Raw genomic sequence first — 6000 nt, forward strand, 5'->3', positions numbered from 1 at the left:
AATACCCTTAAGCATTGAACCTCACTCTTCTTCAAAGGTTTAAGCACAAGCAAGTATTAACTTGGCATTTCAACCAAACAACAGACTTATACGGTCAACATAAACCACACTAACAAAGGCATAGAAGGTTCTATAATGCAATCAGGAGGTCGAATCATACAGATGCATCAATAGTTCAAGTCAGACAACCATTTTGTAAAGTGAAGTCAAGCGAGACAACCATTCTATAAAATGAAGTCATCACTAGCATGTAGAGTCACAAATAGCCAATGATTAATACTCATATCTAAGATCTAGACTATGATCATATACATGAACTCCCAAAGTCTTAACAACTTAGAAGGTTTAAAAGCTAATTTTAAGCCATTCTCTATGGCATGTCATTCACAGAGTAATCACACTTAGGAAAGGTCATCAAACACAAATGACTGACTATGTACTCCTATAGGTAAACTTTATATGCTACTTACAAATTCATGTCCATGAAGGTCATATTAAGTAGTTAAGGCATCCAACAGTTAATAAAGATAAACATATACACTTATTTTATTAACTTCACTAAAGGTCCAACACTTCAGAACCTTCCTAAAGTAGGTTCAAATCACTAGAACATGTCATAGAACATTATAACGGCTTTCAAAACAGGTTTTCTATGCAGGTATGCACACAACTAGGACTTTACTACATTGAACACCTGTGGTAATAGCCTTACTCAGAGTTCCCAAAGAGAATACCAGTCAACTAAGTCAATAGAGATGTTAACATGAATAGGAAGGCTTAGTTTAGTTTCATTTAAACCTAAGGGGCATGGTATCTAATCATGACAATGCACAGTGTATCAAACTTTCAAATTATCAGAACCAGCAATACTCAGGTTCATGAGTGAGGGCCATCTAGACAATGTTATCAAATGGTCATGAAATAACAAGTAAAGACACTAATTTTACAGTTGACCATGGCAGGACAAACAGAATACAATAAGTTATCATTTTAGGCAAGTAAGCATGTGTCACGACCCAATTCCCGCAATAGATCGTGATGGCGCCCAACGTCGATGTTAGGGGTGAACTATCATCTGAATTATTCATTTTATTACTTTTGAAATCATTAGATTTTATTAAATAAAGAAATCTATGCATTGAAAATTACGGGTACATACATTATTAGTAAGACATAAAAATAAAAGGTGACAATATTATACAAATCCATAAACATCTACCAGAATATCCCAAAACCCGGTGTCACAATTGCATGAGCATCTACTAGAAATTACAAACTAATACAACATCTGTCTGGAATGTAAAATAAAAAAATAATATAAATAAATATGATGGAGACTCTGTGTGTTGTGGGTCGTAACATGGGATGCATCTTACCGTAAAGTCTCCTCAATAGTTGCGCCCTTGCGCCCAAATGACCTCCATAAATATACATGCACAATAAGTGCAGAAGTATAGCATGAGTACGTAAATTAACGCGTACCCAGTAAGTATCTAGCCTAACCCTGGAGAAGTAGTGATGAGGGGTCAACATCGACACTTACTAGTGGTCCAATAAATTAATACATTAAATTATAAATGAATAAGAAACATAAAAGTAATAATGAGGTAAGAACTGTAACTAGCAAAAATCCTCCAACACTATGACAATATAAATTTTTCAAATCTCATATTTTATCTCAACAGATACGAAATGTCAAGTGCTATCTCAAATAGATAAGGAATATCATATAAATGCCAGGTCTTAATCAAAGGAAAATCTCATGAATATTCGGACTCCTAGCGATATTGCGCACGAGTTATGCCGAGGTCGTACTACCCGATCCAGAATAGTGTGTACACTATCGAGGGTCAACCAGTGCGAACCATAGATGCATCCCAATATACTGCTGAGGTGTTTGGCCCGATCCACAAGAAGAGAAGAAATTTATCGAATTACAGGCCACGTGTTTGCAACACAAGAACAGGAGCATAAAGTAAACATGACTTTTACCAACAATCAAATATCTTCCCAGACAACTCAAGGTAATGAAGCTCGGCCTAACATAATCCCAAATCAATTTTCAACTATAAATTCAATTAATAAAACTAACAAATTGAATTCAAATAATACAAATATTACATGATAAAATCCTAAGTCTACCCGGACATAAACATGTTGCTAGTTATGTACGGACTCTCGTCACCTCGTGCGTACGTAGCACACACAACTAGTAGCACATAACAATTTAATACTTATGGGATAGTTTTCCCCTCACAAGGTAAAACATGAGACTTACCTCACTCTGAAATCCGATAACCCGCTCTGACGCCTTTCTAACACATCAAACTGATGCCAAACTATCCAAAACTAATCAAACAACGTGCAAACTAATCAAAATATACTCTGATACTCATAATTTAATAATTAAAAATAAATTCCCAACTCCTCACGAAATGTCAACAAAGTCAACCCCCGGGCCCATGCATCCGGATTCCAAATATTATCGAAAATAAATATTACCCATAAATTATATAGTATATATCCAGAAAAACATCCAATTTTGTCCATGAATTGGCCCTCAAATCAAGTTACTATTTCATAACTTTGGAGCTTAAAACCCCAATTTCTACAATCCAAACATGGATAAATATGATAGCCAACAAAATTATCATGAAAAAATATCAAAATAAAGGTTAGATATTTATCCCCCTGTTGAGACGAGAACAACGCCGCAAAAATCACCCAAACGAAGCTTTAGAACTCAAGATATGCTCAAAATACTAAAATGCCCGGTATGCCCATTTAAAACACTTTCTAGGTGATTTTTGTTCTTCACCTTCACGGGACACCTTTGTGTTCGCAAAGTTTAATTTTTCGCATTGAACAGTCAACCCATAAATCCTTCTTCGCGTTCATGGGACCTCTCTCGCATTCACACCATAAACTAACAATCTTTTCTGACACGGTAATGGGCATAACTCTCTCATACGACCTCAGAATTCGATGATTCTTATTGCTATGGCTCCGTAATTATGATACGGATCTAATGGTTCAATCTAATCACAAATAAAAGGTCGTTTGATAAATATAGTACCCTTTATGCCCAAAGAAATGACGCTGAAACATCAAATAATAGTGTGACACACCCCAAACACATCTGAAATACACCCGAGGCCCCCAGACCCTGTCCAATCACACAAACCAGTCCCAAAACATAATACAAACCTATTCGAGGTCTCAAATCATACCAAACAACATCAAAACCATGAATCGTACATCAATTCAAGCCTAATGAACTAATGAACTTTTAAACTTCTAAAACTTATGCCGAACCATACCAAATCAACTCGGAATGACCTCAAATTTTTCATGCAAGTACCAAATGATACAACGGGCCTTTAACAATTCCCGAAACCATAATCCGAATCCAATATCAATAAAGTTAACTCTGAGTTAAACTTATCAACCTTCTAAACCTTCAATCTTCCAGCTTATGTCAAAAAGCATCAAATCAACCTACGGACCTCTAAATCCAAATCTGGTCATACACCTAAGCCTAAAATCATAATCGTAACAGAACCATCAAAAATCCGATCCGATGTCGTTTACTCAAAAGTTAAACCTTGATCGACTCTTCTAACTTAAAGCTTCAAAAGTGAGAATTATTCTTCCAAACCAACTCTGATCTTCCCGAAAATCTAATCTGACTACATGTTCAAGTCTGATCGAGGCCAAACCTACACCACTATATAGTAGCAAAGAGTGGTCGATGAAGTTTTACCCGATGAGGTCGGGATAGATTTCCACAGGGAGTTAATTTGGTTTGGAGTCGGGTATCTAACTAATCTAGATGTGCGTGTTATTTCTAATTGCACTTCCAAGCATTGTTGTGATTGGTTCTATTCTAAATTTATACTATTGTATGCCAAGTGTAAGCTAAGTACAATATTTTTGGTGAAAGTTTTCAAGTGTTAAAAGGCACTAGGGTAGTGACTTTCGCCTAGGTGAGTATCTAATGGATGTCAAGAATTTAGGACAATCTTGTTACAATTGGGGTCTTGATATAACCATCACACATAAGTGCTCACTCTATACCTCTCGGTAGTTTGAGTGACTTTGCCTGATTTGGCTTTCTCAAGCCCAAATGGGTGTTCGCGCAATCCAAATAAAATTGGCTCAAGTCGGGTATTACTATCTCTAGGTTTAACCCTTTAATCGGGGCTATCAATCTCTTGAGTTCACTCCAATTCCTTGTTAGCCTAATTTTCCTAGACTTATTCTCTCTTTCTCAAGAAGAGCCTAAGTCATAAAGGTATGAATCAGTGTTTGCAACCACTAATTCTACAATTTTAGCATGAATTAGGCTAAATATCACTAACCCATAAATAATTAAGCCCTAAAATTCAAGACCCATTAAATACCCACACTAGGATTGGGTCACCACCCTAGCTATGGGGTCTAGCTACTCATAAATACAGCAGAAATCAAAGGTGAAGATGAAATATGAGCCATAATATTAAAGTACAAGATGAAAATCTAAAGTTTGAAGGTAAGGGGAAAAACCAGCCGTTCGCGTGCTCTGCTCTACAAAACTTGACCTAAAAATGTCAAAAAGATCTATTTATACACAACTAAAATTTCTGGACAAAAATGCCCCTGCGGAGTATTCACAGACGCGTAATTCTGACCGTGTCCGTGCTTGAGCTTTCGCAGCCGCATAATAATAAGCGCGGTTCGTGTTTTTTCAATACTGGGCTTGGACTGGATTAGGTTTCGCGGACAGCATAAATACATTCGCGTTCGCGTTAGCTTCAATCGTGGCCACGATTATATTCGCGGACCGTGTTCTTCAGTTAGGTTTCACTTGCCAAGTCCTTGAACCTTTTATCACGCTCCCGGCAGAATTTCCACAGCGTCCGCGCCTGATAACTTTGTGGCCGCGTAATGTAGACGCGAGCAGCAGTGGTGTTTCTCTGGATTGCAGCTTCTCTGAACCTCTATCTCGCTGACCGCGGAATATTATCTGCCTCAGCGGTGAACCCTACGCGACGGCGCTTTTCCATCGCGGTCCGCGGTTCAGTTTTAGCCTTTGGCTTGTGCAAGTTTGACTCCTTCATGAGCTTATTTTGGCTTCTTTGCCTCATTTTGACTAAACCCTGCAAGCAAGCATATTATGTTTGTTTTTGGGACTACCTTTAGCATTTTTTTAACCCAAAACCAAAGCAAAAGAGAGCAAATAATAGGCTAAAATACCTAGGTGTCAACTCCCCCAAACTTAAGCTTTTGCTTGTCCTCAAACAAACAAGGTAATTCCCACCTCCATAAGAAAAAGAAAGGAAAATCTCAGCTGTCCTAAGGTGACTTCATCAACATCAATTGGAACTAACAATTACCCTCAACACAAATGCATTATCAACAACATTATGCTACGACTTTTTGAGTTTCATAGGTCTAATATGACACAAGAGCATCAAGAGTTGACTCAAGTCATCAAGGAACCTCGCTCTCACGTAGGTCGTTGTGGATCCTAGAATTCTTCTCCTCTAATCTCTATGAGCTCATCTCACCTTATAGAATGTTACACTCAAAACCGGGATTGTAAAGAAGTGCGCTCATCACTCTCAAAAGAATGCCACAAGTCCGACTCTAAGTACCATAGGCTTGCCCCTCATGTAAATCACCACTAATGTAAGCTCACTCAACTTGAAATCCTATAGGGCTTTAGCGAGATGTAATGAAGGCTTTTTGGATCAAGGTCAGACCTAATGAACTACGATGGTGTCATCTTTCCTTAAACACTCTATTTTCTCAATTCGGCTCATGCTTTCTTGACTCTTTGAGTTATTTTCTTCTTCCTTGCGGGAACTAGAGAGATACTTTGTCACTCTTTCTTCTTTATGATGATCATTTTTCTCCTTTTCTCATCATTCTAAGCCTTTCAACATTGTTTTCTTGAATCCTTTCAACCTTTGCTTTTCTTTTGACATACTTTTTTTTAATCATCATTTTTATATCCTT

Source organism: Nicotiana tomentosiformis, chromosome 6, assembly GCF_000390325.3.
Source record: "Nicotiana tomentosiformis chromosome 6, ASM39032v3, whole genome shotgun sequence".
Taxonomy (NCBI): Eukaryota; Viridiplantae; Streptophyta; class Magnoliopsida; order Solanales; family Solanaceae; genus Nicotiana; species Nicotiana tomentosiformis.